Source organism: Lathyrus oleraceus, chromosome 6 (assembly GCF_024323335.1).
Source record: "Lathyrus oleraceus cultivar Zhongwan6 chromosome 6, CAAS_Psat_ZW6_1.0, whole genome shotgun sequence".
Classification (NCBI taxonomy): domain Eukaryota; kingdom Viridiplantae; phylum Streptophyta; class Magnoliopsida; order Fabales; family Fabaceae; genus Lathyrus; species Lathyrus oleraceus.
The window spans coordinates 330,633,414-330,660,114 of record NC_066584.1 but is presented as its reverse complement, the minus strand read 5'-3'; positions in this window follow the sequence as shown (position 1 = coordinate 330,660,114).

The following is a 26,701-nucleotide window of genomic DNA, read 5'->3' as shown; positions in this document are numbered from 1 at the left end:
TTAGCACAAATGCAAATTATGTGTAATGGCCAAAATATCCTTTTCATTATCAGTCAATGTAACAGTACCAAACCAGTTCAAGCAAGTCACATTGGATGTTTATGATGTGTTGGAATAGGCTTTGTATGCAAATACCATGTATTTTGGAAATTCATCATTTTTCCCACCAATTTTCAAAGTGAACACTTGAAAAATGACATTTTGCTATGATGATTTTCAATGAAAGGTGATGATGCATCATGAAAGTACATGTAAAATATGGTTTGCTCAAAGAAAGATCACCCAATTTAGCCTTTCCATTCAAAAGTTATGCCACTTTGAATTTCAACTTTTTTGGAAAATGATTTGATCACAACTTGCCAACCACACATGAGAAATTCATGTTCTTGGACTTTTTGGAAAGGTGAGAGCAAGATCTACAACTTTCATGTTGGACAAAATTTCATTTGAAGCATTTTTGGACACGTAATTTTGAGGTGAAAAACTTTCCATTTTTGGCTGTTTCCAATTACAGGTCACCTGCTATTTTTGGAAACTTTTCATCTGACTTTATTTTCTTCATTCTTGATGTATGAAATGTCAAATGAAGCTTGTTTGGACATGAATGAAGTGTCTCTAACCCTCTCCCACCTCCAAATCCATCAATTCAGGCACAGTTGACCACAGTTGACTTTTCTGACTAATAGATGAATTGGTTGTGCATTGATCAAATTGAGCCTCAAACTCCTGATGAAATGGCTCAATGATGAAACCCTAGCTTCCATAAGCTCAAAATAATCATATGATGATCCCCACATCCATTGAAAACCCCATCTCCTTGCAAAACCCTGATTGGCCCAATGCAGATGATTAGGGTTGACTAGTGGTCAAAACCCTAATCTCAAGGTATCTGATGAAGCACTTGGTGATGATGAAACCATGATGATGATGATGTATCATTTCAACCAAGATGAAGCTCAACCCCCTTGAAAATCAAAAACCCTAATTTGAATCACACACCCTCAGATGATTAGTGATCAATTCAATGAAACCTTCAGCTTGCATCTTAACCTCTTCATCTTCTGATCAAGACCTAGGAGGATGACTTGCTCAATGTAGCCACATGATATGCAACATGCTAATGACTAATGACCTAATAAATGCAATGCAATATGTTAAGCTAGTCCCAAGAGAGGAGGGCAAATTTTGAGGTGTTACAACAGGGAGTTGAATTTTGAGGATCATGATCTGAGTTGCTTCGATTTGACCTCAAAGAAACTCAATCTTGTTACCTATATTGGTAGGACTTCAGACAACCAAAAATCATGAAGAATTATGGAGAATTGAGTGAGAATCGAAGAGATGACAAATTGAGAAATTCACCTTCACTGTAGGTTCAGATGGCCATAATCTTGCTCTCAATTGTGCTTGGCCTTGCTCTGGATGCTTGATAGAGTAGAAATGGATCAAAGAAGAAGCAGGACTCTTGGAGTTTTGAATCTCAAAACAGTGGAGATTCAAACTCGATTTTCAATGAAAACCTTCAAGGTTATCCTTTGAATGAAGGTGTTTAGGGTTACTGAATCAAAGCTGGCGTGTAAGGGTCCTCAATTCTGAGTGAATGAGCTTCTATTTATAGCCAAGGCATTGTTATTTGCACACTTGTTTCAAAATTTCAAAAATAGAAATTTCACTTTGCATGGATGCATGGGCGTGTGATAGACCCATGTAATGATGCATTTAGGTCCAAAATCATGTGTAAGCATTGCTGAAGTCATGTTAACAAGCCGTGCACTCGTGTATGGAAAATGGAAGTTCAAACATGCCAAATAGTCATCCAACTTTAAGCCATGTGCAAGTCACTCATACTTTATCCAAATGGGATGAATTTAGACTTTTTGAAAAGGTTAGATCAAAAGGGACAACTTTCATGTTGAACATGTTTTCATTTTAAGCCTGGATCATGATGAATTTTGAGGTGGAAGTTTGGAAAATCAAACATATCAAAAAAAAATCTAAGTACCAAGCCATATGTTCACTTCTTCCACCTTGGGTAACTTTTTCTATTAGCTTCAAATGAGAACTATTCCTTCATCAAAGTTGTAGCTATATAAAAGTCCTTAAATTTGGTCACAAATTTGACCTCATTTGGATTTATCATGAAGGAGTTATGTATTTTAGAAGTTAAGGAAAATTACTTGTTCAATGGTATTGGCCCAAAATGACCTATAATGTTTCCTCATATCACATGCATTTAAAAGTTGAATTTTCACTTACTCCAAACATAAAAGTTGAATTAGACATCTTGAATTTGATCATTCAACTTTAATGGCTTTAATATCATAAAAATTGAGAAAGTTATGGTCTTGGTAAGTTGACCTCCAAATTAGGGTTTAGACAAAATGACATATAATCTTTCACCATAAAAGTTGACTTTCCAAGAAAAACTAGCTCTAGACCTCAACATGAAAGTTGTTTGTAATGTAATTTAGAGTAAAGTTTCTCTTGGAATAATTTTCATATAACAAAAATTGTAGGAGATAGAGTCTAGGGAACCCCAGTTTTGATCAGTTGACTTCCTCTGGTCAACCACCATGAACCAACTTTCTAGCTTGCTATTCTATTGACTTTTGGGACTCATGGAGGATCATATATGCATAATATGATGATATGTGAAGTATCCCTTGAAATATTGGATCAATTGTTGAATAAACGTGTTGAAGAAGTTACATAAGATACCCAGATGAATTAGGGTTTCCAAGGCAAACCAACTCCAAACTCTTGATGCTTTCTTGATCAAAATAACATGTGAAGATCATGGGGATTCATATATGATATATAGAGCCATGGTAGACCAATTATTGATTGAGCTCCTTGCAATGAGGGTCTTAAACCCTAGATATGAGCTTGATAGATCAAAGGTGAGCATGTGCACTACCTACAAAAAGAGTCAAACTATACAATGACATATTTTTCGTATTTTGGTTAGTAAATGATAAAATACAAAGTATGATATAAACAAATTGGTGCTTGGTGATATCTCCCTATTCAAACCCAATGAATGAGGGGTAAGGAGGATGCCAAGTTGTGATCCCAATGTTAATGCATATGATGAGAATGGCATGAGGGATCTTAGGGTCAAAATTTGGGTATTACAAGTATCTCTTCAAAGAGGAAAGTTTAATGACAATACTCCAAAAAGAAAGGTAGGGGAAGAAACTCCTTTGGGGATAAGAATTATGTAAAAGAGTGGTGACATCCCTTAGCAACGGTTGTGGAGGAAAAAGTTCAGTGACGATTCCTAGAAACGGCTGGAATACCTGACTTTTATTGGGTATATTTAGATTCAATGACGATTAAATGAATGGAATACCTGACATTTGGATAAAAATCCCTAGCGATTGTGGGGAAGAAAGAAGTTCAATGACGATTCCTAGCAACGTCTGGAATACCTGACTCTTTCTGGGGATAATCTTCAGGTTTAATGATGATTCCTAGCAACGAATGAAATACCTAACTCTACTGGAGAGAAAGTTTTCTCAGTGATGATTCTTAGCAAAGGCTAGAATACCTAACTTTGATGGGGAAAAAGAAGTTCAGCGACGATTCTTAGCAGCGACTAGAATCCCTGACTCTTGCTGGGGGAAAAATTTAGGTTCACCGGCGATTCCTAGCAACGGATGAAATACCTGACTTGGCTGGAGAAAAAGAAGTTCAGTGATGGTTATTAGAAATGGCTAGAATTCCTGACTCTGAGGGAAACCAAATAGTTCAGTGGTGATTCCTAGCAACGGCTGAAATACCTGACTCTGGTTGGGGATGATTGAAACTACAATGATGATTCCTAGCAACGACTGGAATACTTGACTTTAGTATAAGAGTATTAAAGGTGAAGATTCCTAGTGACGAGTGGAATTCCTAACTTATGGGGAAACAAAATAGTTCAATGATGATTCCTGACAACAGTTGGAATACCTGACTCTATTGGGGAAAATCCCTAGTGACCGATGGGAAGTTCTGAAATTGGACAAAGATAATCCCTAGCAACGGCTAGGTGTAGCACCTCAAATTTGCACCTACCTTTTATACATACATTTTCATATTAGGTCATGAACATAACATAGTCCATTGCATAGCATTGCATTGCCCTTTGCCCAAGTGCAAGTCCTCAGACAGAATTAGGTCAACTGATCAGGAGAATCAGTCAATCAAGCAAGCAAGTGCAATTTCCATTGAGGCAAAGCCCTAGGGTTGGTTTATCAAGTTCATGTGATTATATGATCATTGTGAAGTGGTTTGGCCAAATATTGGATGCTCAGAAGTCATCAGTCAAGTTGAATTTCAGCTGAAACCCTAAAAAGTCAACTGTGGTCAACTGTGCCAAATTCTATGGATTTGAAGGTGGGAGATGGTTTGAAAGGCTTCATTCATGTCTATACAAGTCTCATTTGACATATCAAAGATCAAGGTTGAAGAAAATAAAGTCAGATAAAAAGTTTCCTAAAATGGCAGGTGACCTGTAATTGGAAACTGCCAAAAATGGAAAGTTCTTCTCCTCAAAATTACTTCATCATACAAGCTTCAAATGGAACTTTGTCCAACATGAAAGTTGAAGATCTTGTTCTCACCTTTCCAAAAATTCCAAGAACACTCATTTCTCATGTGTGGTTGGCAAGTTATGATCAAATCATTTTCAGAAAAAGTTGAAATTCAAAGTGCCATAACTTTTGAATGGAAAGGCCAATTTGGTTGATTCTTTTTTGAGCAAACCACATTTGATGTGTACTATCCAAATCCATCATCACATTTCATCAAAAACCTTCACATAAAAAGGTCATTTTTCAAGTGAACCATTTAAAAATTGGTGGAAAAAAAAGTCAAATTCAAAAGTACAAGGGATTTTCACACCAAACCAATTCAATCCATTTCCAAATGTGATTTGTGACTTGCTTCAAAACAGAAATCACTGCTCCATTGGTTCTAAGTTCAAAAGGGCAATTTGGCCAAAACGCATAATAAGCTTCATTCACTAATCCATTCCAAATATGCTAAACATGATTAAGGAGTGTGATTAACAGGAACTATTTAAGCCTAATCATAACAGAAAGTTCAGAATGAACAATCACATTTTCAGATCAAACTCCAAAAATTCACAAATTCTCTCAATTTTCTCAATTTTTCTTCACACTTTTTTGCAATTGTTCATCAAGAATTCATCATTGTTTGTGCTATTTCTTGTACTGATCATCATTAACAGGTGTATTGGAAGAACTGTTTGAAGCTAACATTGAAGAAATCGTGCTGAATTCACAACTGTGCAACCTTGAGCACCAATGGCAGTTTGCGAATTTTCCATCATCCAAGTCTTGTTGAGCTGAGCAATCACCTCCATTCACCTCCTACATCATTCTAGGCGATCTGTTTTGCATCATTTGGACCTGAAACGCTCGATTTCATCACTGCATCATCAAGAAGGTAAGAATTCAACTCCTTTGATTCTTGCGATTGGCATGTGGCTTAGGTAGATCGTGGAACATAGAGTAGACTGCAACTTAGATCATAGATTTTCATTAGGTATTGATGAAGATATCTTGATCTGAACATTGGGATGTGAAACTTTCTTGGCTCGATCCGTGAAGCATGATTAGATTTAGGTCAAATCATTGTTAGATTCATGATCTAGATTGAATGAGGATTCGATCCATATATGGCATGATGATTTTCGTGATGATTTGCTGTTGTCCGGTATGAGCATGAAGAACACGATGTTGTGTTCAAATTTTCCTTCAGTTCTCGCGTTTGATTCGCTATGCATGTCCTTGAATTCGAATTCGTGTTTCCCGCGGCTTCTGGCCACTCACACAATGCCACGCCCGTTAATGAAACGGGGCGTTTCGCCCCTGGCTTCGCATATTTACCAAATTGCCACTGCGCGCCACTTAATTCATTTAAATCATTAAATCTTTATTTCATTTTGCATCAAACTTCAAAAAATCAAAATTAATTCATGGTTGATCCAATTTGAGTGAGGATTTTTGCATTCATCTCCAAATTCTCTCTAGTTTTTTTTAGGTATGATAATCAAAGTTGTGCCTGATCGATTTTTGATTTTGCCTAGAGGTTTTGATCATGTGTGCTTTGTGTATATGTTTTGCCATATTGATCATAAAATAATGATGCCTGATCCAAAATGTGTGAAATTTTATATGCATGTTCTTGACTCTTTCCTGGTGATTTTGGTATATAGTTTGCTAATTTGGATTCCCTGGTTAGAGAGATATGATGTGATCAAGTTGAGTGTGACAATGTGTGTCACGCTATGTTATGCCATATTCATGAATTTTGTTTCCATGCCTATGCTATGTCATTTGCCCTGGATTTTTGCATGTGATTACATCTGTATGTCTAGTTTAGTCATGATTTTTTGTAGGATTTGTTGATCAATCTCCTATTTGATTGGGATTTTTGTTTGCTGTTTAGTCATTTTTAGGTTTTTCTTGAGTGATCAACTTACATGACTTGTGAAATTCTCATTCCTTATCACATGAAGATGAAATTTGGTGGAGTGGTTCTTAACATGCTTAACGTCATTTTGGCTTTGGTCCCATTCATTTATCATTTGTTTCCACTGTTTTACATTTGCTTGAAGTTGATGCACCTTTTGTGACCTAGTTTGGGTTGACTTTTGCATACCATGACTTCTTTAATTTAATTTCCATACTTCATCTTGTCCAAATAGCATGAAATTTGATATGAGGCTCATTGAATGTGTTCTGTTTAGACTTGAATTTTTGTGGAATTTATTGAGCTGTTTTGGTATTGGTTTGATTATGATCATTCTGGTTTCTCTAATGTGTTTCAATCTTGCCTAGTTTGACATGTTTTGTATATGAAATGGATTTGGTGTATAGTTTTGATGTGAAACCAATTGGATTCTTTTCTTGCTTGATTAATATTGGTTTTGATCAATTTTCACTTGCTGTTTTGAATTTTTCACCTCCTTTTGACCCTAGGCTCGTCCTAGTGGTCTTACTTCTCACCTTTGAGTTGTTTTTTCAGGATTAAAGAAGCAATCGCCTTAAGGAGTTTAATTCAAGTTGATTGAGTTTGGTTTAGTCGTTTGTGATGAACTAACTTGGTTTGTTTTGTAGGATGCTTACTCATTTTCTTTGAGTTTGTGCTTTGCACATGTGATTGATTGTGTTGTCTGTTGGTTCATAACTTGTCTGTTTTGACTTTGTGACTAGAATACTGATTATATTTGATTGATTTCAGGTACCATAGTCGCTTTAGTTCTTTGAGAACTAGCTATTGCTTTGCTTTGCTTAAGCATTGAGGTAGACTCTCTTGTCTCCATGTAGTCTGGAAGACCTGGCCTGTTACTTGGCCAGGCACCTGTCTGAAGTCCTCCTTAAGAGGCAATGTTTGTGATTGTTTACTTTTGTCCCCAAGCAGGTAAAGACCTCTATGAGGCAATTGGCGGATAAAAGAGATATGCAATCTATCTCCCGCTATTCTGTTGAGTCGTCCCTCTGCTCACACCACTGTGTTGACGCATTGAGGACAGTAACCCAAGATCTTGTACAGTTGTACAGTTGAGTCCGTGTCTTGAGTGTAGAAGGGTTCCCATATTCTGAACCCACGCTCCTTTGTCTGAAGCTCTCCCTGGCCAGGGATAAGAGCTGTGAAGTCTTATCTTCACTCACCTTTCATCAGCTTCACCTTGGCTCTCAATGTCAAGGTTAAGAGCAAAACTCACCCTGTACAGTTGGCTTGCTCTTGCAGCCCCACCCTTGTTTGAGCCTCACTTGTGTGCATATAGTGTGTGCTGTTTGTGATTGTTTGCTGTTTACCTGTGCTGAATAGGATAGGCTTGCTTGCTGTGCAAGTTAGCTAGAAACCTTGACTTAGGGATGATTTTGCATGATAACATCTAGGCTCGAGTTAGTCTCCCTAGTGTTGTGTCTCCCTCTGTTATCTGGTTAGGCTAGTCCTGTGTCCCTTCGTAGGGGAACTACGTCGCCCTGATCCTCATACCAGATGAGATACGTAGGCATGAGATGAGCAGATCTCTCCGGGCGCCCGTTTTTGTTTTGTCTTGTGTGTGTCAGGAGATGGATGTAAGCCCAGCGATTGGCATTCCGTATCCTCTTGTTGTATGCTTGGAGTCCGGTATAAGTCCATCAAGTGGCATCTGGTTTCCAGTGTGGGTGCGTTTGGTTCGGAAGCTGAGGTAAGTCCAGCGATTGGCATTCGGGTTCCACGTTTGCCCGTGTCTGTTTTGTTTGTGTGCGTGTTAGCCGAGCTACGAATGCTCTGATTCTTCTTCGTCCAAGAAGATACGTATGCATAGGATGCGACATCCTAGCGAGCATGTTTTCCCCCAGTCCGAACTACTTTGACTCTGATGTCTATGCTTGATAGACTAAGTAGGCCCAGGATGCGATATCCTGCCGAGTCAGTCTTGTTTGTTTTCCTGTGTCTCTTTCAGCCTGTGTAGATGATTGTTTGAGCAGTGTTTTAGCAACCATTTCCCTTTCTATTGTGCGTGGATCCCGTCGAGTACGACGGATGCGTAGGGGTGCTAATACCTTCCCTTCACATAATCGACTCCCGATCCCATTCTCTTTGGTTGCGAGACCATGCTTTCTCCAGGTTTACTCTGAGCGTTTCCTTTCCCTCTTTTGGGATAAATAACACACAGTGGCGGCTCTGTTGTCTTGTTTTCCCGCCGGTTTTTCGCGTAAAGCGACAGCTGGCGACTCTGCTGGGGACATAGAGAAGTTGACCTCTTGCTGGTCCATCTTCCCTAAGCGAGTCTCTCCTAGCGCTCTCTAGGTTAGGGTTTTGGTTGCTTTGTGTTGTTATTTATTGCATTCATTGTTTATTGTTTGCATTTATTGTTTGCATTAATGTTTGCATTCATTCATATTCATCGGCTGGTTGTGCTGTGATCTCTCTGTTTGGGGTGGGAGTTACTCGAGGTAAAAGGCCCAATACCCAAGCTATGAGTGAAATCTAGGAAACCTAGGAATAGAGTGATTCATGGGAAGCGAGTGGTATGCGCCACTTAGCGGAACATTGATATCACGAGCAGTTCAGACCCTGGTGGGATATTATCGTTACATACTTCGGGTGTGTATATGATGATATTCTGCGAAAGGTTATTTATGCTGCGTTTCTCTCGACCTTACCCTGGCCTAGATGACACCCGTGAGTGGGGAGGGATGATCATTATTACAGGTACAGTTGCTGACTTATTGGTGACTTGTTGGTGACTCTTGGTACTGATGGTGACTGTGAATTATGGACATTTATTTCTGGGACGCCGGAGTTCTGTCCGTGGTTTAGCAGCGGGTTCTGTTTATTTCGGATCCCCGGGTTGAATTTGAGAGTACCTGTTCAGAGGATCTGGCTATCATCCGTTCGGAGGATGTTCCTGTGATGATAGTGATGTAATCTCCAATTCCGTTTATTTCGGGACTCCCCAAGTCGGATTTATGGTGACTCAGTTGACTGTGACTGGTTCAGAGAATGGGTCTTCAGATGACTTGGTGGCGCAGTGACCTGCATTCATGCATTTGCATCGTCCCATTTTGCATTCATCCGCATTCAACCCATGTCGATCCGTACTCAGGGTCCATTGTTGATTGAGATTCTGGTTGAGAGACATCCAGATGTCAGATTGTTATTGATGAAAAATTATCTGTCTCAGTGACGCTAGAATCAAAGGAAGGAATATTCCTGGTACGGGTAGACATTGCATGTGTGAGTCATACTAACCAATTTGCTGTTTTGTAGGTGTCAACCGGTGCGCATAACTCGTTTGCTCAGATATCCTGCTAGGGGCAACAAATCCAAACTGATGGATCTTCCCAACACCGACATCCTTGAACTGAAAGAGATGGTGAGGGATTTGTTCAGTGTTGTGCAAGGGCTTGCCTTGGGGCAGAAAGCCATGGCTGAGAGATTGGAAAAGATTGAGAAGTGGCTGATGGTGGAGAAAGTTCAAGGAAAAGCTCCATCATCCGAAGTGACAACTCCTGCTGACTCTGTAGCAAAGGAACCCTCTGGCGGTGGCCTGCTCAAAAAAGAGGTTGACTTAAGTGGTGTGCCAGTAAAGAAGGAACGTGGTAAGGATCGTTATCACCCTTATGTTGCTGCTGTAACCGCCCCTGTTGGTAATCCACTTGTACCACCGCAACAACCACCACCTCAACAGAAGGCACCAAGAGCTAGGAGCCAGGTGAAGAAGAAAAAGGAGGAGCGTCAGTTTGAGGAACCACCTGTGACATACACCCTTCTGTTCAGGAGATTGAGGGATTTGGGGTTAGTCCGGCCAAAGATTTTGATTCCCATAGCACAACAGAAGAGGCCTGCACACTATGATGAGAGTGCCAGGTGCGAGTTCCATTCTGAGGCACCCGGACACAGTGTTGAGGGTTGTAGGGCTTTCAGGCATGTCGTCCAGGACATGGTAGACTCCAAGACCATCAGCTTGGCACAGATCATGGATGGGGATGTCAACCCTGTACCCAGGAAGGGTCCTGTAAAGATGAAGATGGTAAAAAAGGTCAAGAGAGGAATGAGGGTGAGTGAGGAAGATCAGTTAAAGGTTCCAATGGCCGTGGTCCCAAAACCTCTGGTACAGGATGGAGCTTTCCCTGTTGTTGATGATTGTTGTGCTGCCATCGCCACAGAGGGGTGTGTAGGAATGAAAGATACGACCCAGGGGATGAAGGAAGGGGAAATGGACAGTGAAAAATTTGAAATGCCCAGTCAAGCAATCGAAACCATCAAGGTGGAGAATGCTGTTGTTGAGAAAGAGAAGAAGCTGTCCATTTCTTCTTATAAACAAGCTCTAGAGGTGGTGAAGAACAAAGAGGCCCGAGGCTGGGGGATCATTGACATAGTGGTAAAGGCAGACATGTTCGGGATTGGTTATCCAGATCAAGAGTCGTCTAGACCAAACCGAGGACGTCGCCCGCCGTACATCTTTGTCAGTGCAGGAATGATGGATTCTGATCATGCTTGTTCAGTGAGTGAAGAGACCGACCGTGACCGCGAGCTCGAGTTATGGATAAAGTCGTGCGTACCAGGCAATTGGAAGGCCTCCGAAATCACCACTGTCACTCATCCTGAGATGTAGGATTTCTGGTTTTATTTTGTTTGCATGAAAGCCATACGTTTTGCCCGAAACGTAATGGTCCATTGTAAGGGCCATCTCATGTGTTTCATTGTGCAACATTTTGCATCAGTAATAAATGGATGTTTTTGTGATTAAAAGCGGTGTTCCCTGTTTTTCACTTTTTGCAGTTTTAAAAAATAAAAAATAAAAATGGCAATGTTTTTATTCTCTTTCCTTTTGATTCATTTGATTCCGACCTCAAAAATGATTACCATCCTGATCTCATCGATAACAATTTGGTTACACCTCTGTATGACTTCGACAATCCAATCTATCATGCCGAAGAAGAAGGCGAAGAAGATTGTGATCTGCTAGAATTAGCCAGGTTGTTGAAATAAGAGGAGAAGGTGATTCAACCACACGAGGAGCGAGTCAAGATTGTCATCCCAAGTACCGCCGAGGTCAGAAGGGAAATGAAAGTTGAGGACGCTTCAGAGGCGAGTCGAGAACAGAATGGTAGCCCTGTTGAAAGAGCAGGTTGGTATCTTCACCTGGTTGCATCAAGATACACCAGGGTGGAATACCCATGTTGTGGGGCACGAGCTACCATGGAGAGAAGACTGTCCTCCAGTGAGGCGGAAACCGGTGCTAAAAGATGAGAATGTGTGTAGACTATCGAGACGTGAATAGAGCTAGTTCGAAAGATGAATTCCCGATACTTCACATTGATGTATTGGTTGATACACTACGCCAAATAAGGGAAAAGAGGGCGCTTATTTTGGCCTATAACAGCGCTTTTAAGCGCCCTCTAATCTGGCGCTGGCATAGGTAAAGACAACGCTTTGTTCTCCTGGAGAAAGCGCTGTCTAAGTGGTCCATAAAGGGACACCTTAGAGGGCGCTTTCTGGAAAAAGCGCCCTCTAAAGTTGTCAGTGTAAAGTGTTTAGAGGGCGCTTTCTGGAAAAAGCGCCCTCTAAAGTTGTCAATGTAAAGTGTTTAGAGGGCGCTTTCAGGAAGAAGCGCCCTCTAAAGTTGTCATTGTAAAGTGTTTAGAGGGCGCTTTCAGGAAAAAGCGCCCTCTAAAGTTGTCAATGTAAAGTGTTTAGAGGGCGCTTTCTGGACAAAGCGCCCTCTAAAGTGTTAGTTATTTTAAAAAAATTTGTTTGAAAAACAGTGGATATATATTTAATTGGTAACCTGTTCGCATGCTGCAAAAGTGTAAAATTCATATTGATTTCATCCTTTAATCCAATGTTATACACCATTAATCCATTGATATATACAACATGAATCCATTTATATACAACATTAATCCTCCATATATACAACATTAATATATGATTCTTTGATCAACAATATACAACAACATATTCTCAAAGTACTACAATTAAGAGAATAAAACATAGCAACCAACACCCAGTGACCACTGTATCCAAAAGCTGTCTAGTAGTTCTAACCAATACTAAACAAAAACGCCCATCCACCCATGGTGGCAAACATGTTCTGTATATCCAAAAGTTGTCTAGTAGTTCTATCGCACATCCATACAAAATAAGGCTCAACCAAAACAACAGATGGCAGCATAAGTAGTCCCCTGCAAAAAGAACACGTCCAAATGCAAATAACACAGAACTGTCAAAAGGCGATTGAGCAACAAATAGTAAACAATGGCATAAAGTTAAATGACATAGCTAATATTACCTGAATTCCTGCATGGCTGTTAAGGTAAAAATCAAATTCTCTAGGGTGACAAATGCTGATGTCTACCACGGTTCCTTTGACAATTTAGAACAACAAAATCAGCAAAAAGTGATAAATTCAAATGATAATATATACCAGCTGCGTTGAGAAATATATTGAAAAAACCTGGCATAATATTTCCACTTCTATCGGTCTCTTTGGGGTTGATAAGAAAGAGACGGGTGTGATGTCTCTTTTGGACCACTACAAAAGTAACTTTAGGTAGATACCCATCCTCTACTGAGACACAAGCCTGATGAAAAAAAATTAAAAATTAAACGCAGAGAATTTAGTGGTGTATTTTATGAACGACAAAGTAACAAGAAATCAACTTTGAGAAGTCCTAAATTCTGCCTACAATACAGGGCTGCAAAGTTGATGCAACAAAAAACATATAACAATATATGGTAAGTACCTGTATCTCCGACCATATTTTTTCTTTGCCAACCTTCAAGTCCGGACTTCTCCAATTATCACATGTAATCGGAATATGTTGTCGAACAAGGAAACCAATGTAACTTGCCAACATTGAACCCTTATCTCCATCTAAACAAATATCCAGCATCATCATTTTACCTGTAAAAAAGAAAACAATTAAAATCAGATGACAAATGTAAAAACAATTAAAATCATAAAAGTCATTTTACCTGTAATAAAGAAAACAATTAAAATCATTTGACCTGTACCTTTTTCACTAAGTTCTCTTTCTTTTCTTGGTTGGAATATGTTCTACATGTCTCTTAACAACACGGACGGTTGGATTGATCCAAATACCCTCATTATGATCATTTCTAATATATGAATCATTTGATATAATATTCTCATCTTGATCATTTATGGTAAACGATTCAATCTCAACATCAATATCACCTTGATCTCCAGTGTTTTCATCAACTACTTTGTTGGAAAAAAGAACTATAGACCATTTCGTACTTTTCGGATCATTGACATAGAACACTTGTCTAGCTTGAGAGGCTAGAATAAAAGACTCATCTTTGTATCCCACCCTATTAAGATCCACTTGCAAAAATCCTGACTTATCCATTCGAATGTCGTTATTATTTTCAACCCACTTGCAACCAAATATAGGAATCTGAAACTTCTCATAATCAAACACCCAAATGCGCTCGATAACACCAAAATACGACAGATTTGCAAATTTGGGGTTTAAGTCCTTCACACTTGATATGTGCATTGCTTCAGCTACCACGGTGACACCACTATTCTGCATAGTACTTTTATCATCTTGTTCTTTGGTATAAAATGTGTATCCATTAATCGCGTATGCGCTATAAGAAAAAACATGGAAACTTGGACCATATGCTAAGCATCTCAACCTTTCTGTTATTGAAGCGGGATCTGAATAATACTTTGAATAAATATGATCCTTAAACCAAGGTATAAAACATCGATTGTGCTCTCGTACTATCCAATTTTCATTTCTATTGGGATTTAAACCTCGGAGAACATCCTTGTGAATTTCAACATACGGCTCAACCTCATTCTCATTGTGCAGAACATACAAATGCACTTGATCCCGTTCGACCCTTGATACTGCCACGATTTTATTTCCAATTAGATTTTTTCCTTCTTTCTTTTCGACAAGCTGAGACTTGGGGAGTCCGATTGACTGAACATTAGACAAATATTCAGTACAAAACTCAATCGCTTCTTCAACAATGTATCTTTCAACCATACAACCTTCTGGTCGACTTCGGTTCTTCACGTACCCTTTTAATATTTTCATATAACGTTCAACAGGGTACATCCATCTCATATAAGCTGGTCCACACAATTGTGTCTCTTTCACAAGATGAACAACTAGATGTACCATTATGTCAAAAAATGATGGAGGAAAAAACATTTCAAGCTCACACAAAGTAATAACGATTTCTTTTTGCAACATAGGTAAGATCGCAGGATCGATCACCTTACTGCAAATTGACTTGAAGAAAGAACACAACTTAGTTATAGAGCTTCTTACTTTTTCTGGAAGAATAGAACGTATACCTATTGGGAGAAAATGTTCCATTATAACATGGCAATCATGGGTCTTTAAACTCTTTAACTTGAGGTCTTTCATAGACACAAGTCTTCTAATATCTGAAGAGTACCCTTCTGGAACTTTAACTTCACTTAGAAACTTACACAATGTTTTTTTCTCCTTTCTAGATAGAGTATAAGCAGCAGGCGGTAGATATGTTCGTTTTCCTTTCTTCAAGGGTCCTAATTCAGTTCTTATTCCCATCACTATCAAGTCCTTTCTTGCCTTAAGGCCATCCTTAGACTTTCCTTGTATATTGAGTAACGTGCCAATAACACTTTCAAATACATTTTTTTCAATATGCATAACATCAAGAAAATGTCTCACATACAAGGACTTCCAATACGGCAATTCAAAAAAAACTGACCTCTTCTTCCACCCACTTTTGACAAGTGTGTGGGCAAAAGGCTTGCCAAACTGAGTATCCAAATCTTTCACCTTTTCAAAAATTTGATCACCCGTCAATATAGGTGGAGCTCTGCCTTGTTCTGTCTCTCCATTGAACGCCTTTCTCCATCCACGGTAGTGATGATTTGAATTTAAGAATCTCCGATGACCGAGAAAGACATTCTTCTGACCAAACTCCAAGCGCTTCCAATTTGTTTTATCTTCACAAACAGGACACGCACATTGACCTTTTATGCTATACCCTGATAGATTTCCGTATGCTGGAAAATCATTAATTGTGCCAAACAACATCGCCCTCAAGTTGAAACTTTCTTTCCTATATCCATCATAAACCTCCACACCGGTCTCCCACAAAATCTTTAAATCTTCGATTAAGGGCTTCAAGTACACGTCTATGTCATTCCCTGGTTGTTTAGGTCCAGAAATCAACATAGACAACATCATGTACTTACGCTTCATACATAGCCATGGAGGTAGGTTATAAATCATAATAATCACAGGCCATGTACTGTGTGAGATACTCTGGATACCGTGTGGGTTCATTCCATCAGTAGATAATGCCAAGCGAAGGTTTCTTGATTCTTCTCCAAATTCAGGATAATCATTATCAATTTTCAACCACTGTGGTGAATCTGCCGGATGTCGATACTTTCCATCTATAATTCTTTCATCTGCATGCCAGGTCAAGTGTCTTGAATCGGTTTCACTACAAAACATGCGTCTAAATCTCGGAATAACAGGAAAATACCACAAGACCTTTGCTGGAGACAACTTGTTCTTATATCGCGAGACACCGCATTTAGGACACTCATTTAACGATGCATACTCATTTCGAAACAAAACGCAATCGTTTGGACATGCATGTATCTTATCATAGCTCATGCCAATAGAGCACAACATCTTTTTGGTCTCATATGTTCGATTGGGAAGAACATTATCCTCAGGAAGCATATCTTTCAAAAGGGCTAATAACTCTGTGAAACTTTTATCCGACCACCCATTGCCCGCCTTTAAGTTGTACAACTTTAATACCGTAGACAATCTTGTGAATTTAGTGCAACCATCATACAAAGGTTTCTCTGCATCACTTACCAACCTCTCAAACATTTCAGGACAATCCTTAAGATCTCCTTCAAGTGCTTCTGCAATCTCTTCAACTCGATCACAATCGTATGTATCTGCGCCACTATAGTTTGAGGCATAGGTCGTACTAAAACCCGATTCAACATTCTCGTTACTTTTCTCACCATGCAAATTCCAACATGTATAACTTCGATCAATTCCATGCCTCATTAGATGCGATGTCAACTGAACTGCGTCAACCCGTTTCCCATAACAACAACCCAAGCAAGGACATATCATTCTACTAGGGTCTTCGGCGTGCGCAACGGCAAACTTAACGAATTCTGATACCCCATTCTCGTACTCTCTCGACATTCGATTGGAAGACATCCATGTATTATCCATTACTAATTAGAATAAACAAAAAACAATTTCAGAAGAGTTCAAACACATTCGGACCTAGGTCGTATAACCCATTGCATGCGCTATCATGGTCACTAAAAACCAACAGTCAATTTCCTATTGCATCCGCTATCATGGTCGAAACAAACGTAGAAGGAGGAAACGCGCAGTAATAAGGTAAAACAGAAATTGGGCAAAGCTAAAACAAAGCAATAACATGAAAAAGAAGGAGGAAACGCGCAGTAATAAGGTAAAACAGAAATTGGGAAAAGCGTGTACCTTTGATTGGTAGAAGGAGGAAACGCGCATGTAGATCTAACAGAGGTGGAAGGAAAACGCCTCAGAACCCTAACGTGAAAAAGAACGCTAATAACAGATAGTGAAATAACAAAACGCGCAGTATGTTATAATTTTAATGTTTACTAAAGGGGACATTAGAGGGCGCTTGTGGAAAAAAAGCGCCCTCTAAAGGGGGCCTAAGAGGGCGCTTATGAAAGCGCTCTCTAAGGCTTTCCAGAAGCGCTTTATAAACTGGAAATGTACATGGACTTAGAGAGCGCTTTTTCAAAAGCGCCCTCTAAGGTTAACCTTAGAGGGCGCTTTCACAAAAGCGCCCTCTATTGTTGTCCCTCCATTTTTTTTTGGCTTCACTTTAGAGGGCGCTTAAAAGCGCCCTCTAAAGGGGGCCTAAGAGGGCGCTTCTAAAAGCGCTCTCTAAGGCTTTCCAAAAGCGCTTTATAAACTTGAAATGTACATGGACTTAGAGAGCGCTTTTTTAAAAGCGCCCTCTAAGGGTACCCTTAGAGGGCGCTTTCATAAACGCGCCCTCTATTGGTGTCCCTCCATTTCCTCATTATTTTTTCGCTTCACTTTAGAGGGCGCTTTGTTACAAAAGCGCCCTCTAAAGTGCGCTGTCTATTCCAGTTGTTCGCTCCTTATTTTCTCTCTTCACTTTAGAGTGCGCTTTTGTATTAAAGCGCCCTCTAAGGGGCGCTGTCTATTCCAATTTTTGGCGTAGTGATAGTACAGCTCAAGTCTCAGTGTTTACCTTCATGGATGGCTTTCTGGCCAAAATCAAGTGGAATTGTCGCCAGATGATATGGAGTAAACAATGTCCATTACACCAAAGAGTACCTTCTTGTTATAAGGTGAAGAAGAAGGCCGGTGCCACGGATCAAAGGGCTACGGTGACTTTGTTTCATGATATGATTCATCGTGAAAGTGAATGCCATGTTAATGACATGATGGCAAATTCCCAAGCAGAAGAGGGGCATCCGGTGGATCAAGTTGTTTGACAGGTAGAGATAACTCATACTGTTGAGTTCGAAGTCGCGCACTTATGGAGTGCTGTCCGGCAAGCTGCCGAGGCATGTTGAGAATGAAGAAGGAATCGAGGTCGATCCTGCAAAAAAAAAAAAAAAAAAAGAAAGAAAGAAAAGAAAAGAAAAAGAAAAATAATGCAAGAAATGCCTGAACCGAAAACAAAAAGAGATCAAACGGTCATGTAGAATAATGGTTGCCAAGGGGCATTGGGAAAAAGAATAAGTTGCAGGAACCTCTGATTCTGATGCTTCCCATGGGGATGATTATTAATCTGGTGCTTGACAGCCCTCAAGGGGTCTATGAGGTGTATTGGGTCAGCATGACGAGTCTTGTCGAAAAGAGCATGCAATTTACCTAAGCAAAAAGTTTATCGACTGTGAAACAATACACTCACTGCTCGAGAAAACTTGATGTACTTTGGCATAGGCTGCTCGCCGATTAAGACAGTGTATGCTGGTTCATACCACTTTGTGGATGTCCAAAATGGATCTGATCGAGTATGTGCTTGAGAAGTCAGCATGGACCGGACGGGTTGCGAGAGGGCAAATGGCGTCGACTGAATACGATATTCAGTATACCTCCTAGAAAGCAATCAAGAGGAGGGTATTGTATGGTTATCTCGCCCAACAACCCATTGATGATTCTCAACCAAGGAAGTCTGAAGTCCCTGATGAGGACATCTCGAGGTACTCAAATCGAAAGATTGAGAGTGACCGATCCCGGAGGAGGGGCCTGACCCTGAATCCGAACGGATTCTGATGTCTGATGGGGAGAGTTTAAAGTGAGTGAGCTAGTGCTTCCCCGATAACATTTGAATGCACCAACGATGGTGGCTGAGTACGAAGTTGGTATTCTGGGTATCGTACTTCGGTGCGTACATACTGGGGCAACGCCTTTCTCACTCAGATATGGGATGAAGGTTGTACTACCATTTGAGACTCAGGTTTCGTCATGGGGTCCCGTTGGACGTAAACTTGAAAAAGGATGAGTGGATGAGGACTCAGTATGACGCATTGAGCCTGATTGCGAAAAGGGCTGACAGTTACTTGTCATGGGGCAGTTGTACCCGGTAAATAAAGCGTGTTGTTAACCGAGAAGTGCGACCTCGTGGGTAGCATGGAAGAGATGTGGTGTTGAAAAGGATCCTTCCTCCTCAAGACGATCATGGGGCAAATGGATAAGCAGTCATGAATCCCCAGCATGGTCAAGAAGGCTTTCTCCGACAAAGCCTTGTTGCTGACAACCATGAGTGGCGAGGATTTTCCATCCCCTGCGGATGCGGACGCAGTTAGAAAATACTTCGTAAAAAGAGACCCGCTGGACAAAAAGAATAACAGAGTCCAGGCAAAAAAGGGCATCCCGGCGAACCAAGAAAAAGAAAAAAGGTTCGGGCAAAAGTTAGGGATAATAAAAAAGGAAAAAAACTGTACACCCGGCAAGTCAAAAACCCCACAAGGGCGGCTTGGGCAAAAAAGGGTATCCCGGTGGACTGAAACCCGAAAGGGCGGTCCAGGCAAAAGAGGGATTGAAATGAACAACTACGTCCAGCATGATCGTTTGTGCTTGAGATATGACTTGGATAATCTCCGACAGAGATCGATCGGAAGCGTCTTGTTCAGAAGGCAGAAAGTGCGGAAAGTCTTGAGGACATATGGGGCGTAATCGAGTTGGAACCCGATGAGATCACGGTTTCACATTGCCATTAGGGTAGATTTTTCCTTTTGTGCGCAATCACCTCTTTCCAGGGTTTGCTTCCTGTGTTTTGCTCGATTCTGAGCCACCTTTTTGTTTCAGTCAATAAAATGTGTGTTCTCTCAAATAGTTTTGTTTTTGTTTTCATTATCGCTTTGGTTACGAAAACATCCGTTTATTTTGATAAGAATATTTGCATTTTGAAGCATAAAGGTCCCTTCCGATGCGTGCTTATAAGATTGAAATATGGAAATCTTATTCTGAAGTTTGAGTGACCAAGATGTTGAAGTGTTGGCACGCCTGGGGCACGCTTTTATCTAACAATCTCTTGTGCAGGTACTGTTAGATATCTTCATTCACTGGCAGGTCGTGATATGAAGCCTCTTGAAAAAAAGAAATCCCCACAGAGTCCAACCAGGGGAAAGGGATAGACGAACAATGAAAGGACGGCGAAAGAAGGACGACGATCCTGGAAGGAGTTAATCAAGAAGACTCTTCAAAGTCTAAGGACTGGAAAGTTTGTATGAATCCCCGGAATTCGATCTTCGTGGGATGGATCAGAAAAGTCCAGATGAGCCTGGGAGTTCTCAAAAGTGGAAAGTCAACACTGTGGTAGGATGGTGAACACCAGTGTTCGACGAATCGAAGGGCGGCCCGTGACCGATAGGCCGTATGTCCCAGATGGGTTTGAGAGTGTCATCTCCCTAGCAGATTCGAGATCGGTGTCTCCTCATCAAGCCGGGAGGTTACCATGTCCCCAGCGGAGTTGTGATTGTTTTCCAAGTCTGAAGTTGTCTTCCCAGCGGAGGTTGTATTGATGGTTTTCCCTCAGCAAGGTCCCCAAGAGGATCGGGTTCGGCGGGGCTATCCCCAGTAGAGGTAAGGATTGGTTGCCTCCTCTAGCAGAGTAATCCCAAGCAGTTCGGGTTCGATGGAGGTCATCCCCAGCAAAGGTTGTCTTTCCCCAGCAGGGTGGAAATTGACGTGGTAATGGGATCCTCAGCACAGTTCCTGGAGCTCCCCGGTGTTGTCTCGGGAGGAGACGTGTGTTTTATGCATTCATCATTTAGATAAGCATAGCATATCGCATCACTAGTGCGTAGCATTTCCATGATCATGGGGCATTGCGCTAAAAAAAAACTCATGCATCTGCATTGCAAGCATATCCATTAGCCCTAAGCCGTGGTGGCCAAGAGCGGGTTATTGGAAGGAGTTTAGTCGCGCACCTCTGGATCGATTTCAGAATTGGGTTCCCCAGCAGGGTAGGAAGGTGTTGTCCCAACAAGTGACTCCGCAAGTGAGCGGGTATCCCCAGCAGTGTTACTCCCGGAAGTTGGCAGCATTTTGAAAGATTGGGTCAATTCCCCTAGCAGATGTGGGTGTGTCTGATCTCTCCATGTAGAGTTGACCCCTTAAGCAGAAAGTGTCTGTCGTTTTCTTCTGCATTTCCCCACTGAGTTATATCCTCGTGGATGGCGGTTGTTTCCGTTCCCTCCCCTTGGGATGGGTTTTCCCTATTGAGTTCGTTCCTCATTAGGATGTCTTGATTCAGTTTGCCTTTTCGGATCGATCATGAATTGGCTTCCTTGTGGCTGTCTCTTGTGATTCCCTATGGTATAAATGAATAGTTGCTCACTAACCGGCACTCATTCATCTTATCCTCAGCGAAAGTTGGTGGCCTCTACCTACAAACCGGTAGTTGTAAGTCCTATCTTTGTGGTTTTCTACCTACTCCTGGTAGTTGTAAAATCCCACTTTCATCCCCTAGCAGAGGTAACCTTTGTGGTTCATTCTGATTGTTGGCGGAATTGGTGGCCTCTACCTACAAACCGGTAGTTGTAAGTCCTATCTTTGTGGTTTTCTACCTACTCCTGGTAGTTGTAAAATCCCACTTTCATCCCCTAGCAGAGGTAACCTTTGTGGTTCATTCTGATTGTTGGCGGAATTGGCGGTCTTCTACCCACTACCCGGTAGATGTAATCCCCTCTTTGTGGTTATCCTTACCCAGTCTCGGTATTGATATTCTCTTCACCTTTCGGATATTTGCTCCGAGTTAGCAACTTTATCCCTTTTGATTGGTCATCTTTTGCATACCTAGTCTGGTACCCCGATGCCTTTCTTTTCGGTCGTTTATCCATCTAACAACCTCCACTCGGTTATGGATAATCTTCCTTGCGAGTATATTATCTACGTTTTGACGGCTATAGATAATATATCTCATGCGCTCTTGGGTCGAAGTCGTCCTCCCCAGTTGAGTAAGATTCGTATTCCTTTGTTCGGAATCGAATGTCCATCCTTTAACAAGACTGCTTTTCTATCCCTCTTCAGGATGTTGAGTGTTTTGGAACACAAACCAATTCACGCTTTGGTCGGTCACCGGTTTTCATGCCTACAACCCGGTATTCTTGGTGTTCCTTCCTGTTTGCTCGCTGTCGTGACCTTGATCCCCAGTGAGATCTCCTGCAAGTGTGTATCCTTGCCTTGACACATGTAGATGTCAGTATCCTGTCAGCACCCGCGCGTGTTGTTTCCTTGGTGTCGGTAAACACCATCTTTCGGTGATTTCCCAGTCATGCGTAAGTGTCTGGTCTTCTTTGGTGTCGGTAAACATCATCTTTCGATGTTCGTAACATCGTTCTCCTTCCCTAGTGAAGCTTTCCTCCTCTCCGTTGGTGTCGATAAACGTCGAGTTTTTCCCGATCATCCGTTGATGATTTGGTTGTGTTCTCTCTCCCCAGAAGATGTCCTCCTCTCCGTTGGTGTCGATAAACGTCGAGTTTTTCCTAGTTATCCGTTGATAACTAGTTGTATCCCTTTCACCTCAGATCCTCCTCTCCGTTGGTGTCGATAAACGTCGAGTTTTTCCTAGTCGTCCTATGACGTCTAGTTGTACCCTTCCCCATGCGGATTTACCTCTCCGTTGGTTTCGATAAACGTTGAGTTTTTCTCAGTCGTCCGTTGACGTCTGATTGTATATCAGATTCCCCAGTAGAGTCGTCGGTGACGTCCCATTCGGTTTTCGGTTGTTATATCCCTTCCTTAGTGAAGTTGATTCTCCTCTCCGTTGGTGTCGATAAACGTTGAGTTTTTCATAGTTGTTCGTTGACATCTAGATGTATTGCTTTCTTCTCAGTTCATCCGTCGTCCGTTGATGTCTGGTCGAGTTTTCTCCTTCTCCGTTGGTGTCGATAAACGTCGAGCTTCTCCCTTTCGTTCGATGACGTCTGGTCGAGTCTTCCCAGTTCATCCGTCGTCCGTTGATGTTTGGTCTCCTTCTCCGTTGGTGTCGATAAACGTCGAGCTTCTCCCTTTCGTCCGATGACGTCTGGTCGAGTCTTCCCAGTTCATCCGTCGTCCGTTGATGTCTGGTTACCTCTCCGTTGGTCTTGGTAAACGTCGAGTTTTTCCTGGTCGTCCTCCAGTAGAGTTACCTCTCCATTGGTTTTGGTAAACATTGAGTTTTTCCCATGTCGTTCGTTGACGTATGGTTGTATCCCTTCCCAGTCATTCACTAATGCCTGGCTACCTCTCCGTTGGTCTTGGTAAACGTTGAGTTTTTCCTAGTTGTCCGTTGGCATCTAGTTGTGATTCCCTTTCCCATTCATCGTTTTGTGATGTCTGGATGTGGTCGTATCCTTGAGAAGAAGAAACAAAAAAAAAATTCCCAGCAGTGTGCAAATTTCTACGATTCTTCGGTATTCAATCCCTGTTTACCCTGAAAGTCTGACAGTCGTTGCTCTCATCCGTTCGGGTTCCCAGTTGATTGAATAGGGGCAGCTGTAGCACCTCAAATTTGCACCTACCTTTTATACATACATTTTCATATTAGGTCATGAACATAACATAGTCCACTGCATAGCATTGCATTGCCCTTTGCCCAAGTGCAAGTCCTCAGACAGAATTAGGTCAACTGATCAGGAGAATCAGTCAATCAAGCAAGCAAGTGCAATTTCCATTGAGGCAAAGCCCTAGGGTTGGTTTATCAAGTTCATGTGATTATGTGATCATTGTGAAGTGGTTTGGCCAAATATTGGATGCTCAGAAGTCATCAGTCAAGCTGAATTTCAGCTGAAACCCTAAAAAGTCAATTGTGGTCAACTGTGCCAAAATCTATGGATTTGAAGGTGGGAGATGGTTTGAAAGGCTTCATTCATGTCTATACAAGTCTCATTTGACATATCAAAGATCAAGGTTGAAGAAAATAAGGTCAGATCAAAAGTTTCCTAAAATGGCAGGTGACCTGTAATTGGAAACTGCCAAAAATGGAAAGTTCTTCTCCTCAAAATTACTTCATCATACAAGCTTCAAATGGAACTTTGTCCAACATGAAAGTTGAAGATCTTGTTCTCACCTTTCCAAAAAGTCCAAGAACACTCATTTCTCATGTGTGGTTGGCAAGTTATGATCAAATCATTTTCAGAAAAAGTTGAAATTCAAAGTGCCATAACTTTTGAATGGAAAGGCCAATTTGGTTGATTCTTTTTTGAGCAAACCATATTTGATGTGTACTATCCAAATCCATCATCACATTTCATCAAAAACCTTCACATAAAAAGGTCATTTTTCAAGTGAACCATTTAAAAATTGGTGGAAAAAAAAGTCAAATTCAAAAGTACAAGGGATTTTCACACCAAACCAATTCAATCCATTTCCAAATGTGATTTGTGACTTGCTTCAAAACAGAAATCACTGCTCCATTGGTTCTAAGTTCAAAAGGGAAATTTGGCCAAAACGCATAATAAGCTTCATTCACTAATCCATTCCAAATATGCTAAACATGATTAAGGAGTGTGATTAACAGGAACTATTTAAGCCTAATCATAACAGAAAGTTCAGAATGAACAATCACATTTTCAGATCAAACTCCAAAATTTCACAAATTCTCTCAATTTTCTCAATTTTTCTTCACACTTTTTTGCAATTGTTCATCAAGAATTCATCATTGTTTGTGCTATTTCTTGTACTGATCATCATTAACAGGTGTATTGGAAGAACTGTTTGAAGCTAACATTGAAGAAATCGTGCTGAATTCACAACTGTGCAACCTTGAGCACCAATGGCAGTTTGCGAATTTTCCATCATCCAAGTCTTGTTGAGCTGAGCAATCACCTCCATTCACCTCCTACATCATTCTAGGCGATCTGTTTTGCATCATTTGGACCTGAAACGCTCGATTTCATCACTGCATCATCAAGAAGGTAAGAATTCAACTCCTTTGATTCTTGCGATTGGCATGTGGCTTAGGTAGATCGTGGAACATAGAGTAGACTGCAACTTAGATCATAGATTTTCATTAGGTATTGATGAAGATATCTTGATCTGAACATTTGGATGTGAAACTTTCTTGGCTCGATCCGTGAAGCATGATTAGATTTAGGTCAAATCATTGTTAGATTCATGATCTAGATTGAATGAGGATTCGATCCATATATGGCATGATGATTTTCGTGATGATTTGCTGTTGTCCGGTATGAGCATGAAGAACACGATGTTGTGTTCAAATTTTCCTTCAGTTCTCGCGTTTGATTCGCTATGCATGTCCTTGAATTTGAATTCGTGTTTCCCACGGCTTCTGGCCACTCACACAATGCCACGCCCGTTAATGAAACGGGGCGTTTCGCCCCTGGCTTTGCATATTTACCAAATTGCCACTGCGCGCCACTTAATTCATTTAAATCATTAAATCTTTATTTCATTTTGCATCAAACTTCAAAAAATCATAATTAATTCATGGTTGATCCAATTTGAGTGAGGATTTTTGCATTCATCTCCAAATTCTCTATAGTTTTTTTAGGTATGATAATCAAAGTTGTGCCTGATCGATTTTTGATTTTGCCTAGAGGTTTTGATCATGTGTGCTTTGTATATATGTTTTGCCATATTGATCATAAAATAATGATGCCTGATCCAAAATGTGTGAAATTTTATATGCATGTTCTTGACTCTTTCCTGGTGATTTTGGTATATAGTTTGCTAATTTTGAGTCCCTGGTTAGAGAGATATGATGTGATCAAGTTGAGTGTGACAATGTGTGTCACACTATGTTATGCCATATTTATGAATTTTGTTTCCATGCCTATGCTATGTCATTTGCCCTGGATTTTTGCATGTGATTACATCTGTATGTCTAGTTTAATCATGATTTTTTGTAGGATTTGTTGATCAATCTCCTATTTGATTGGGATTTTTGTTTGCTGTTTAGTCATTTTTAGGTTTTTCTTGAGTGATCAACTTACATGACTTGTGAAATTCTCATTCCTTATCACATGAAGATGAAATTTGGTGGAGTGGTTCTTAACATGCTTAACTTCATTTTGGCTTTGGTCCCATTCATTTATCATTTGTTTCCACTGTTTTACATTTGCTTGAAGTTGATGCACCTTTTGTGACCTAGTTTGGGTTGACTTTTGCATACCATGACTTCTTGAATTTAATTTCCATACTTCCTCTTGTCCAAATAGCATGAAATTTGATATGAGGCTCATTGAATGTGTTCTATTTAGACTTGAATTTTTGTGGAATTTATTGAGCTGTTTTGGTATTGGTTTGATTGTGATCATTCTGGTTGCTCTAATGTGTTTCAATCTTGCCTAGTTTGACATGTTTTGTATATGAAATGGATTTGGTGTATAGTTTTGATGTGAAACCAATTGGATTCTTTTCTTGCTTGATTAATCTTGGTTTTGATCAATTTTCACTTGCTGTTTTGAATTTTTCACCTCCTTTTGACCCTAGGCTCGTCCTAGTGGTCTTACTTCTCACCTTTGAGTTGTTTTTTCAGGATTAAAGAAGCAATCGCCTTAAGGAGTTTAATTCAAGTTGATTGAGTTTGGTTTAGTCATTTGTGATGAACTAACTTGGTTTGTTTTGTAGGATGCTTACTCATTTGCTTTGAGTTTGTGCTTTGCACATGTGATTGATTG